Genomic DNA, 14,154 nt, shown 5'->3' with positions numbered 1-14,154 from the left:
CATTTGTCGTTCTTGGTTTTGGATGTTTTTGCCAATCTAACGGGGGTAAGGTGATATCTTAGTGTAGTTTTGATTTGCATTTCCCTGATGATTAGCGATGATGAACATCTTTTCATGTGTCTATTGGCTATATTCATATCTTCTTTTGAGAAATGTCTGTTCATGTCCACTGCCCATTTTTTGATCGGGTTGTTTGTTTTTTTGTTGTTAAGCCGTGTGAGTTCTTTGTATATTATGGAGATTAACCCTTTGTCGGATAAGTGGCTTGTAAATATTTTTTCCCAATTAGTGAGCTGTTTTTTTGTTTCAATTCTGTTTTCCCTTGCCTTGAAGAAGCTCTTTAGTCTGATGAAGTCCCATTTGTTTATTCTTTCTATTGTTTCCCTCAACTGAGGAGTTACAGTGTCCGAAAAGATTCTTTTGAAACTGATGTCAAAGAGTGTACTGCCTATATTCTCTTCCAAAAGACTTATTGTCTCAGGCCTAATCTTTAGGTCTTTGATCCATTTTGAGTTTATTTTGGTGTGTGGTGAAAAAGAATGGTCGATTTTCAGTCTTTTGCATGTGGCTGTCCAGTTTTCCCAGCACCATTTGTTGAAGAGACTTTCTTTTCTCCATTGTAGGCCCTCTGCTCCTTTGTCGAAGATTAGCTGTCCATAGATGTGTGGTTTTATCTCTGGGCTTTCAATTCTGTTCCATTGATCTGTGGACCTGTTTTTGTACCAGTACCATGCTGTTTTGATCACTGTAGCTTTGTAGTATGTTTTGAAATCGGGGATTGTGATTCCGCCGGCTTTGTTTTTCTTGCTCAGGATTGCTTTAGCAATTCGTGGTCTTCTGTTCCCCCATATGAATTTTAGGATTGTTTGTTCAATTTCTGTGAAGAATGTTCTTGGGATTCTGATTGGGATAGCATTGAATCTGTATATTGCTTTAGGTAGTATGGACATTTTAACTATGTTTATTCTTCCAATCCATGTGCATGGAATGTTTTTCCATCTCTTTATGTCATCGCCTATTTCTTTCAAGAAAGTCTTGTAGTTTTCATTGTATAGATCCTTCACTTCCTTGGTTAAGTTTATCCCAAGGTATTTTATTCTTTTCGTTGCGATTGTGAATGGGATAGAGTTCTTGAGTTCTTTTTCTGTTAGTTTATTGTTAGTGTATAGAAATGCTACTGATTTATGCACGTTAATTTTATACCCTGCTACTTTGCTGTAGTTGTTGATTATTTCTAATAGTTTTTCTATGGATTCTTTGGGGTTTTCTATGTGTAAGATCATGTCGTCTGCAAACAACGCGAGTTTTACTTCTTCGTTACCTATTTGGATTCCTTTTATTTTTTTTTCCTGCCGAATTGCTCTGGCCAGCACCTCCAGTACTATGTTGAATAGGAGTGGTGAAAGTGGGCACCCTTGTCTTGTTCCTGTCCTCAGAGGGATGGCTTTAAGCTTTTGTCCATTGAGTATGATGTTGGCTGTGGGTCTATCATATATGGCCTTTATTATGTTGAGGTACTTTCCTTCTATACCCATTTTACTGAGGGTTTTTATCATAAATGGGTGTTGGATCTTGTCGAATGCTTTCTCTGCATCTATTGAGATGATCATGTGGTTTTTGTTTTTCATTTTGTTGATGTAGTGTATCACGTTGATTGACTTGCGGATGTTGAACCATCCCTGTGTCCCTGGTATAAATCCCACTTGATCATGGTGTATAATCTTTTTGATGTATTGCTGTAATCGGTTTGCCAAAATTTTGTTGAGGATTTTTGCATCTATGTTCATCAGTGATATCGGCCTGTAGTTCTCCTTCTTTGTGTTGTCCTTGTCAGGTTTGGGGATCAGAGTGATGTTGGCTTCATAGAATGTGTTAGGGAGTTCTCCATCTTTCTCAATTTTCTGGAACAGTTTGAGGAGAATAGGTATTAAGTCTTCTTTAAATGTTTGGTAGAATTCTCCAGAGAAGCCGTCTGGTCCTGGACTCTTGTTTTTGGGGAGGTTTTTGATTACCGTTTCTATTTCCTTACTTGTGATTGGTCTATTCAGATTCTCCATTTCTTCCTGATTCAGTTTGGGGAGATTGTAGGAGTCTAGGAATTTGTCCATTTCTTCCAAGTTGTTCAATTTGTTGGCATATAGTTTTTCATAGTATTCTCTTATGATCTCTTGTATTTCATTGGTATCTGTTGTGATTTCTCCTCTGTCATTCCTGATTTTATTAATTTGCGCTTTCTCTCTTCTTTTCTTGGTGAGTCTGGCTAGGGGTTTGTCAATTTTGTTAATTCTTTCGAAGAACCAACTCTTTGTTTCATTGATCCTTTCTATTGTCTTTTTTGTTTCAATATCGTTTATTTCTGCTCTTATTTTTATTATTTCCCTCCTTCTACTGACTCTGGGCTTTGTTTGTTCTTCTTTTTCTAGTTCCGTTAGGTGTCGTTTAAGGTTGCTTACGTGAGCTTTTTCTTGTTCAGTGAGGTGAGCCTGTATTGCGATGAATTTCCCTCTTAGGACTGCTTTTGCTGCATCCCAAATGATTTGGTATGTCGTGTTCTCATTTTCATTTGTCTCCAGATAATATTTGATTTCTTCTTTAATTTCTTCAATGATCCATTGTTTGTTGAGAAGCGTGTTGTTTAGTCTCCACATTTTTGCACCTTTCTCTGCTTTTTTCTTGTAGTTGATTTCTAGTTTCATAGCATTATGATCAGAAAAGATGCTTGATATTATTTCAACTCTCTTGTATTTATTGATGTTTGCTTTGGTTCCCAAAATATGGTCAATCCTTGAGAATGTTCCATGTGCACTTGAGAAGAATGTGTAACCTGCTGTTTTTGGATGAAGTGTTCTATATATATCTATTAAGTCCATCTGGTCTAATTTTTCATTTAATTCTATTATTTCCTTGTTGATTTTCTGTCTGGATGTTCTGTCCATTGGTGTTAATGGTGTGTTGAGGTCCCCTACTATTATTGTATTGTTGTTGATGTCTTCTTTTAGTTCTATTAAGAGTTGCTTTACAAATTTTGGTGCTCCTGTGTTGGGTGCGTATATATTTATAAGTGTTATGTCTTCTTGGTGGAGAGTCCCTTTTATCATTATATACTGTCCCTCTTTATCTTTCTTTATCTGTTTTGCTTTGAAATCTACCTTGTCTGATATTAGTATAGCGACACCTGCTTTCTTTTGTTCATTATTAGCTTGGAGTATTGTTCTCCATCCCTTCACTCTGAGTCTGTGTTTGTCTTTGGGGCTGAGGTGTGTTTCCTGGAGGCAGCATATTGTTGGATCTTGTTCTTTTATCCATCCTGCCACTCTGTGTCTTTTGATTGGGGAGTTCAATCCATTTACATTTAGAGTGATTATTGAGACGTGGGGGCCTACCACTCCCATTTTGTGTCTTGTTTTCCGGTTTTCTTCAGTTTCCTTTGTTTCTCGTCCCATGGTTTAATCTGGTCTGATGTAGAGCTGCTACTCTCTGTTGTTGTCCTTCTACTTATCTCCTCTGCTCTTGGTTTTGTAGCCCCTTTCCTTTTTTGGATTTTTCAGGAATGAGGGTTTTCCTGAGGATTTCCTGAAGAGGAGGTTTTGTGGCAATGAACTCCCTTAATTTTTGTTTATCTGGGAAGGTTTTTATTTCTCCATCGTATTTGAAGGATATTTTCGCTGGGTAGAGAATTCTCGGCTGTAGATTTTTGTCCTTCAAATTTTTGAATATATCATTCCACTCTCTTCTAGCCTGTAAAGTTTCTGCTGAGAAATCTGCTGATAGCCTGATGGGGGTTCCTTTGTAGGTTAGTTTCTTTTGCCTGGCTGTCCTTAATATTTTCTCCTTGTCGTTGACTTTTGCTAGCTTCACTACTATATGCCGTGGAGTTGGTCTTCTTGCGTTGATAAAGTTTGGAGATCTATTGGCTTCTGTCACCTGAAGATCCATTTCCCTCACCAGATTTGGGAAGTTGTCAGCCATTATTTCTTTGAATAGGTTTTCTGCCCCTTTCTCCTTCTCTTCTCCCTCTGGTATACCTATAATCCTTACGTTGCATCTCCTAATTGTGTCTGATAATTCTCGGAGAGTTTCTTCATTTCTTTTAAGTCTTGCTTCTCTCTCCTCCTCTGCCTGCAACAATTCTATATTGCCATCTTCCAAATTGCTAATTCTTTCCTCCATATTATCGGCCCTACTGTTCAGAGCATCTAGATTTTTCTTAATCTCCTCTATTGTGTTCTTCATTTCCAATATTTCTGTTTGGTTCTTCTTTATCGTATCAAACTCTTTTGTGACATAGCTCCTGAACTCGTTGAGTTGTCGGTCAGAATTCTCTCTTAACTCATTGAGAATCTTAATGATGGCTGTTTTGAAGTCATCGTCATTTAGGTTATATATCTCATTTTCTTTGGGATTGTTTTCTGTGTATTTGTTGCTTTCTTTCTGTTCTGGAGATTTAATGTATTTTTTCATATTGCTTGATGTTGTTGATTTGTGCCTCCGCATGGAGATAGAGTTTAGTTGCTCCTTTCACTTGTTTCAGCTGCTGCGGTGGGAGGAGCAGCTGTTTATATTTCACCAACCAGGAACCCTGTCTGTAGTTGCTACCTGGGCCTGGGCCCCTCTTCGTAGCCACAGTGGCCCTTTGGATTCCCTCCTCTGCCGTGGGGGCCGTCACAGGGTGGCTTCAGGCTGCAGGTGCCTACTGTTGCAGCCCACCTAGATGTGCTCTCTCCTTGGGGTCTGCAACGGTGTTACGGGCTTTTCCAGCGGCCAGGGGTGGGATCACTTATATTTGTCACTCCGTTGCTGTCGGCACCCACCAAATCTCACTTGTCCTCTATGAGTCGCAGGAGAGCTATTGGCATCTTCTACAGTCTGTGGTTGGTACACCTAGCTATGCTGCTTTTGCCCTGGGGTCTTCCAGCCTTGTGGCTGGCGGCTGGGTGCCTTCTACTGGTGCTGTGCAGAGGCTTTCCCTAAGGCTGCTGTGAGCCTGTAGGGTTTCCCCCTAGGCTACTAAGCTGGGTCTCTGGAACTCTCTCCAGCCCCAGTCCTCTCTGAGATCTCCAGCAATCCCTAGCCTCACGGGGTGGGCAACGGAAGCTGGGGGTCGCCCCGCCCTCTGGGATTCTCTCCGGGCCTCTCCCGGAGCCGTGAATGCTCAGCGTGGCCCCTCTGCTAATGGCAGACAGAGAGTTTTGTCTGCTGCCCGGGCGGAGCTCCGGCGCTTCCCCTCCGGGTCGCAAAACCGGCCTTTGAAAGTTCCCCCCGCCCCGGTCCTCTCTGAGATCTCTGGCAATCCCTAGTCCCACGGGGCGGGCAACGGCAGCTGGGGGTCGCCCCGCCCTCAGGGTTTCTCTCCGGGCCTCTGCCGGGAGCCCTGAATGCTGGGCGTGGCCCCTCTGCTAATGGCAGACAGAGAGTTTTGTCTGCTGCCTGGCGGAGGTCCGGCGCTTCCCCTCCGGGTCGCCGGACCGGCCTTAGAAAGTTCCCCCCGCCCCGGTCCTCTCCGAGATCTCTGGCAATCCCTAGCCCCACGGGGCGGGCAACGGCAGCTGGGGGTCACCCCGCCCTCTGGGATTCTCTCCGGGCCTCTGCCGGGAGCCCTGAATGCTGGGCGTGGCCCCTCTGCTAATGGCAGACAGAGAGTTTTGTCTGCTGCCTGGCGGAGGTCCGGCGCTTCCCCTCCGGGTCGCCGGACCGGCCTTTGAAAGTTCCCCCCGCCCCGGTCCTCTCCGAGATCTCCGGCAATCCCTAGCCCCACGGGGCGGGCAACGGCAGCTGGGGGTCACCCCGCCCTCTGGGATTCTCTCCGGGCCTCTGCCGGGAGCCCTGAATGCTGGGCGTGGCCCCTCTGCTAATGGCAGACAGAGAGTTTTGTCTGCTGCCTGGCGGAGGTCCGGCGCTTCCCCTCCGGGTCGCCGGACCGGCCTTTGAAAGTTCCCCCCGCCCCGGTCCTCTCCGAGATCTCCGGCAATCCCTAGCCCCACGGGGCGGGCAACGGCAGCTGGGGGTCGCCCCGCCCTCTGGGATTCTCTCCGGGCCTCTGCCGGAGCCGTGAATGCTCAGCGTGGCCCCTCTGCTAACGGCAGACAGAGAGTTTTGTCTGCTGCCCGGGCGGAGCTCCGGCGCTTCCCCTCCGGGTCGCAGAACCGGCCTTTGAAAATTCGCCCAGCCCCTGTCCTCTCCGAGATCTCCGGCAATCCCTAGTCCCACGGGGCGGGCAACGGCAGCTGGGAGATCTCCGTGTCCTCCGTGTCTCTCTCTGGGACCCTCCGGGCGCCCCGAGCACCAGGCTGGGTCTCCCCGCCAATGGCGGGGAGAGACTCTCCCCGCGGGCTCAGGTGTGCAACTCCAAAGTTTCCCTCTGCATTTAGGAGTAATTGCAGGGGGTTTAGGTAGGGTTCTGGTCACCTGTTTCCACCGTCGCTCCTCTGTTGTGTTCTCGCTCCTGCCCTAGATGTGTGTGGATCCTCTGGGGGCGTCCGTTGGAAGAAAGCCGCTTGCGGGTACTAGGCTGCCCGTCGGGGTCGGAGAGTTTTCACCTATTTCCACATCCTCCCGGAGGAAAGTCCATCCGCCTTCCGATGTATAGTCGCGTGGGTGTCTCAGACGTCCTGAGATGCTGTCTGGATATCCTTTGTCAAGCGATAAGTGTCCAAACAATTGTAGACTCGAAGGGCGAGAGACAAAGAGGACTACTCACGGCGCCATCTTTCTCTGTACTCCCAGTGATATACTCTTAACCCAACTTCAGGTTAGTGCAGTTAAACAATAGTTACTAAGGTACATAACATAATAAATACATGGAGGAAATTGAGCTAAAGGAGGGCATGACACAGCACAGTTCATTACTGTACATGTTCATAATAGTGTCCATGCTGAACCCATTAGAAGGTGTTGCAACATAACACATTCTTTCCAGATATGTGCAAAGTGTTCTACAGTAAATCAATACTAGGTATTATTAGTTCTCTCCTGCTCACTCTCGCTTGGCTCATGGAGAGCACCAGTGCTCCTTACGAGATATTTCTAGAGAGCTGCTCTCTAGAACCTGTTGCTCAAAACCTAACATTATCCAAACTGAGGCTCCCAGAGGAATTGGCAATACTCAAATTACTTCCCCATGCAAACCTCAAAGTGTTTGTAGAGACTGAGTGCCATTAGCAGTCCTAGTACCCCTGCTTATTCTCATAAGCAAACTTTCAAATTAAGGTATAATAATCTTAGACAATTTTCCTATAAATAGAGAATTTTCATATTTGCCCTAATTATAAAATCTGTTAATGTTGTTGAAACAGTTTTTTAATGAAAGAAAAGTATGAGAAATAAAAAATTCACAACAAAATTGTATAAAATCCAGTGGACAATTTGAAGTCTTTTCTTTATCCTGAGGGACATTTTATGCTATGGACTATCCCTCTTTGAAACATTCTCTTCCCTTGGATCCTGTGACACCATCCTTTGCAGATTTATGGCCACCTTGCATGCTCATTTGTGTGAGTGTGTGTGTATATATATATTTCCAGGTCATTTACAAATCAGTGGATGCTAGCACCTTGGAATGAAGCCAGTACCACATATTTGTCTAACCTTAGAATTTTGGAAATAAATCTAGATTGTCTTTGACTTGTTTCTGTGGACAGAGGAGTCTCTCACTTCCTCAGAAACTAGGGTTTTCCTCATAAATGTAACTGTTTCCTTTCTGCAGATTTGCTTGCTCTGAAATGTTTTGAGGTTTTATATCTGCTAGCTCCAATTTTCACATGGTTCTAGAATTCCATGGCATCAATTATTTCCCCATCTCTACGTGACTTAATAGTCCCAGAGCTGCTGGGGCCATGAACAAGAGCAGACCCTGCAAGAACTGGCAGGAAAACAAAGGGATCTTTACCTTCACGAAATCCTGAGCCATTAACTGTGCTCTCTATTCCTAAGGAAAGACAAATTTCCTGTGAACCACTGCAAGTTATTACAGCCCTAGAGTTAGAAGATGGAACACAAGATAGACGAACACACTTTATCAGTAAGCAGCTTGAAAACTGCTGCTGGGATTTCATCTGCCTAAATGCTAAAGCAGGCCAAGGGCATGGCCCTTTCAATTATTAAAAATTGGGCTTCAAAATGACCAAAATTAATGATTTTATTACAACATAATAACAAAAAAATATGTACAAACAAACAGGCAAATAATACAATTTAACTTGGCTTTGGGGCAGGCAGCATTTGGGGACACAAACTAAGGAATCAGAGTGCCCTACAGGAAATCTGGCTCTGCAACTTCTCTGAGTTATTTTGGACAAATTACTTAACCACACTGGTTTCTCAGTATCCTCTTCTGCAAAGTGGGGAAAAAACAGCACCCATCACAGACAGTTTTGTGTAAACCAAAGGAGGTCATATCTGAAAAATGGATGAAGAGCAGCTGGCACACAGACAGTGTCATAATATGCTTGAAAGATTAAAACAAAATAAAATATCTCCTCAATAGATCACAGTCACTACTTTTCACATAGTGAAGGTAATTGTTAAAAATGACTTAAAAACAATTTTGATGAAGACTTTAGAGGTCCCCGGGGCACAGTGACTATGCTCTTGACTGTAATCATTTCCTCATAGGGATTCAGCAGCAGTAGCCAAACTGGGCAATTATCTACATTAACTCCTCCACCAACATGTATCATTTTTGTTGTGCTAAATCAGCATTGAGGAATCCGTTCGACTCGATATAAATTCACATGGTCACCAATTGGATAGCATATATGTAGATAAAATGTAATATTTTACAGATTTTTCTTAAATCTTCCTTTAAATCTCTTCTAATAAATCTTTTTTATAAAGTGAATAAATGACTATAGGCAAACTTAAAACCCCTTCAAAATGTTACAGATGTGACCCATAGGTAAATTCAATTTTTTCCCAAGGAATGTCTCATGTTATTAATTGCAGAGAATATTGTCCTTTTTCACGATTCCTATTATATTATGACCTGAAGTGTGTGCAAATAGGTCACCATCAAGCAAACAATGAGGGAATTGCCTTCAGAGATCTAGGGTGGATGTACAATAATCACTGCCTGTTCCTAAGCTCCATGAAGGTCCATGCTTATATTGCTCATCATTATATCCTCAGTGCTTATCATATTGCCCAGTACATAGCAAGAACTCACTAAGTAAGTGACAAATGAATTAATGACTGTTTATCCTGTTCTTATCTGAGCCTCAAATTTTCCAAGGAAATCTTTGTTTCCCTGAGTGGTAGAAAAGATTATTTTCTTTTAATAGTCATTGCCATCTCATTTTTCCTGTCCACTTCAGTAAAGTTCAATCCCCAGTGCCATCTTTTTTCCATTCCTGTCCCATGTATTCCATGGGTCCCTGCCTTTCTGATCATGAAACCATTCCCCTGCCTCCAACTACTTTATACATCTGAGCCCTAATCTTCTTTTTATTGACAACTCTCAGTTATCAGTGACAATGATAAAGATGAGCTGATAAATACATTAAATTGACATGTAAAATACAGAGCTGCATCATAAACAATTGTTTTAACCAAAAATCGTATTTGAGAAAACAATAGGTTTCTTCTTCTCTTCTATATTTTGCCATTCATCTTGTTAGAAGTGCTATTGATAAATGGGTGGGAGGGAGAGATATGAAAAAGAGAAGGCTAAAAATAATTTACTAATATATAATATATATAATATATAATATAAATAATAAATATATATTATATATATAAATTATATATATAATATAAATAATAAATAAATGTTGAGAGATTGACTTTGATTATTATAACAATAATAATATATAGGGTTTGCAAGTATTTTCTTCCATTCTGTAGGTTGTCTTTTCACCCTGTTAACTGATTTCTTAGCTGTACATAAGCTTTTTAGTTCAATAGAGTCCCACTTGTCTATTTTTGCCTTTGTTACTTGTGCTTCTGGTGTCATATCCAAGAAATCACTGCCAAAACTAACGCCATGAAGATTTACTCCTATGCTTTCTTCTAGGAGTTTTACATTTTTAGATCTTACATTTAAATATTTAATCAATTTTGAGTTGACTTTTGTGTATGGCATAAGGTAAGGGTACCATTTCAACCTTTTGCATATGGATATCCAGTTTTCCTAACACCATTTGTTGAGGAGAGGATCATAAACCACAACCACATGGGATTTATCCCTGGGATGCAAGGATGTTGCAACAGATAAAAAATCAATTAAAGTGATACATCATATTAATGGAATGAAAGATACAATCACATGATAATCTCAATATATACAGAAAAAGAGCTTGACAAAATACAACACCCTTTGATGATAAAGTCTCTCAACAAAACAGGAATAGAAGGAATTTATCTCAACATGACAAAGGCCATATATGACAAGCCCACAGCTAACATCATAATCAGTGGGGAAAAGTTGAAATCTTTCCTCTAAGATCAGGAACAAGGCAAAGATGCCAACTCTCATGACTTACATTCAACATAGTACTGAGAGTCCTAGTCAGAGCAATTAGGCAAGAAAAATAAATAAGAGGTATCCAAACTGGAAAGGAAGAAGTAAAATTATCTACATTTGCAGATGACATGATCTTATACATAGAAAACCCTAAAAACTCCCCCTGAAACTTTGAGAATTCATAAACAAATTCAGTAAACTTGAAGGATACAAAATCAATGTGCAAAAATTAGTTGCATTTCTATACACTAACAATGAAATATACAAAAAGAAAATTAAGAAAACAATCCCATTTACAACAGTATCAAAAGAAAATAAAATACTGAGGAATAAACTTAACCAAAGAGGTCAAACACTATACACTGAAAACTACAAAACATTGATAAAAGAAATTAAAGAAGACACAGATAAATGGAAAGACATCCTGTGTTCATAGGTTGGAGGACTTAATATTGTGAAAATGTCCATACTACCCAAAGCCATCTATAGATTCAATATAATCCTATTAAAATCTCAATGACATTTTTTATGAAAATAAAAATATCCTGAAATTCATGTGGAATCACAAAAGACTCTGAGTAGCCTGAGCAATCTTGAGAATGAAGAAAGCTGGAGGCATCACATTTCCTGATTTCAAAATATATCACAAAGCTGCAGTAATTAGAACAGTATGGTACTACCATAAAAACAGATGCCTAGACCAATGAAACAGAATAGACAATCGACAATCCAGAAATAAACCTATGATGTCAACTGATCTTTGACAATGGTGCCAAGAATACACAATGGAGAAATGAGAGTCTTTTTCAACAAATGATGTTGGAAGACTAGACATCCACATGTAAAATTATTTAACTATAACCTGTTTCATGCTGCATTATTGATCATTTCAAAAAGTAAAGTTACTTTAATTTATATAGACTTCAATGACGCTTACCTCTTAAATCATCTTTATACCATCTTAATTTTTAACCCCAGAAAGAGTGGTATGAAATGTTTTGAAAATTTATTTGGTAATTATTAAGCTGAAAATTTAATAATTTGGAGTGTTAGTCCATTGCCAAATATTCCTGCAAAATGTAGATGTCAAAAAGACAATCTTAAAGAATTATGACCTTGTATGTACTGCTCTCAGAAGAAAATCCACCCAGAGGTGAGTTCTTGTCTCCCCAGTACATGCAATAGTAATTCCTACTTTGATGCTTAGCATCATGATGTGTTTTCTTCTCAGAATTGCTCCAAATTCCTATGTACGTCTCTTTCATGACTGTTGATGCTTGCCTTTTTTCTAGGGCCCACTCAGGCTCTCGCCTCTCTAAATGACTTTGGCCACAAATTGCCTTGATATTTAGGAACATTCACTTTATCTCAAAAGTCTTTGAAAGTTCTACCTGACTAGAACATTAATTCCATGAAAGTGAGACAGAAAGCAGCTTAAGAAGACAGGGTGATCTGCAAGGCCCCCGGCCAACCAAGATAAGGCCCCTAACCAACTGGCAAGCTAGGAGAATCAGAGAGACGCCAAGAAGATCCACATTCCACAGCCTTTGAACTTGTCTGGGCTTATACATGTGCCCTAGCACCCAGGAGTCCACTAAAGGTGACCCTAGCCCATTTAGCATAGTAAACATCACACCCAGGGGTGGAGAGCTAGCATGCTAATGATCCATGCATTGGGTGTAGCAGCATGCTACGTGACAACGGATGCATAAGCAAAACCCTGCCTCTACACGCTATGACAAGGCACTCCTCCCTGGCCTTTGCCTAATAAAAGCCCCTCAATCCCCCTCCCTAACAAGCTGGCCACCTGCCTTTTCCTTTCCACACTGCCTGTGTTGTGCCTCTTCTGTGCACAAGCTAATCGACTTTTACTTTTCTACTCCCGTTTGTTGTCTCTCTTGACTTCCATCCTGGGGGACAACAAGAAACCAATGTGCTGGTAACAAAAGCATCATCTGTCTTTTACTTCCTCCATATCCTCCATAATACCCATCAATTCCTTGACTTTTAATTATGTTTAATCTAATCATGAATTTAATGATACAGAAAATTATATTCTCCAAATTGAATGTGAGTTCACTGCCTACCATGAAGGGTATTCAAATTTGCCATATCTGATTGAGGAAATATGTCTTAAGCTGTAGAAATCAAGAAATCCAGGGGTCCCTAAGGACTGGCAGAGAGGAAAGTAGAAACAGATGCATATCAACCAGGAGCAGTGAGAAAGTGAAAGCACCATTATCAGATTGAAATTCAGAACCTAATGTAAACCTGAACTTTGAACGCAGGGCCGAGGAGGTGAAGGCAAATAATGAAACCAGGTTTTAAGGAGGCGGTAGATCATTAAAACTAAAGACGTCAACAAGAAACAGATCAGAATGCTTCTTGTGTAGGACTATAGTACAATGATTGGGTGGTAAGGTCCTGAAACTTATCAGTTCAAGATAGTCCATATTGAGAACTGAAACCATCCTATATTCAAGCATTCCTCAATGCAGTAGAGTTCTATATTTTCTAATGAGAAATCAAACAATTACGATTAGGAGATGGGACTAATATTATTGAATGCCAATATTACTGAATATTACTATATGCCAACCACTACATGTCATTTCCATTACAGTCATGCATCACATGATGACATTCAGTCAATGACAGACTGCATACATGATAGTTATGCCATAATATTAGTAGCATATAGCATAAGTATGTAGTAGGCTATACCATGTAGGTTTCTGTAAGTACTGTAGAGGAGGAAGAAATTTTCCTCTAGCCTTCTAGGTTCTTCTGGCTGACCTAACAATTACATTGACATAAGACAGATTAACAGGAGAAAAACAAACAAAAGTTTAATAACATGCATACATGGGAGAAACCCAGGAAAACAGAGTAACTCACCAAAATGGCAGAAGCCTTCACCTTAAATACCATCCTTAGTTAAAGACAAAAGAGGACCTTGGACATGGGGAGAGTCAGAGACTTCAAAGAGAAGGAAGGCAATTCACTGGTAGGTAAAAAGGAGTAAACGTTTGCAAGACAAGTGTTTGTTTGGCCACAGAAACAGAAGAACACAGAAGGAAGCCCATCAAACAGGCTTTTCTAGGTTCCTCCCTGTCTGCCACCTAGTTCATGTTATGCCAAGGTGAGAGCTCGCTTCTTGAAACAGATTATTTTTATGTGAATTCTTTTAGGCAGTTAAGGGGGAGGTAACAAGGAAAACTCTGAGTCTGTTTTTCTTAAAAATAATCAGGCTGAAATAATCCTTAAATTAAAGAGACACATTTTGGGGTGGCAAATTTTCTTCCCCTTCAGTACACTCTGTAATGTTAGCACAATGACAAAATCACCAAACAATGCATTTCTCAGAACATGTCCCCATCTTTAAGTGATGCATGGCTGTAATTCTCTCATAAGTTTATGATATAGGTTTTATTAACTCTATTTAACAAAAGAAGAAACTGAGGTTCAGAGTAATGTGACTTGTCAACACTAGGAAGTAGTGTATCTGCAGTGGGAAATTTGGTCCAACTCCAAAGTACGTTTGATTCCCACTACTCTAGGTTGTCCATCTACCAAGGGCATTATCTCAAGGGATAAGGTACCTTTATCTTTTGTTTATGGTCTGACAGACATGCACTCATGCAAAATGTGATGGTTACACGTCTCATGTTTGCATGTTTACATGTTTGTTTGATTGT

General features: G+C 40.9%; 1 long non-coding RNA gene across 1 annotated transcript in view; it reads right to left on the bottom strand.

Moving 5' to 3' along the window:
- The window catches only part of LOC123283266 (uncharacterized), a 68,562-nt gene extending 55,070 nt beyond the window's left edge, over positions 1–13,492 (bottom strand). Inside the window, exon 1 of the long non-coding RNA XR_006523877.2 lies at positions 13,355–13,492. This is a non-coding gene — a long non-coding RNA (uncharacterized lncRNA). The remainder of the gene's footprint in view (positions 1–13,354) is intronic.
- Between the last annotated feature and the right edge of the window lie 662 nt (positions 13,493–14,154).

The sequence above is a fragment of the Equus asinus genome, chromosome 4, assembly GCF_041296235.1.
Source record: "Equus asinus isolate D_3611 breed Donkey chromosome 4, EquAss-T2T_v2, whole genome shotgun sequence".
Lineage (NCBI taxonomy): Eukaryota > Metazoa > Chordata > Mammalia > Perissodactyla > Equidae > Equus > Equus asinus.
The sequence above is the reverse complement of the archived record's forward strand: the minus strand, read 5'-3'. Positions and strand labels throughout refer to the sequence as shown.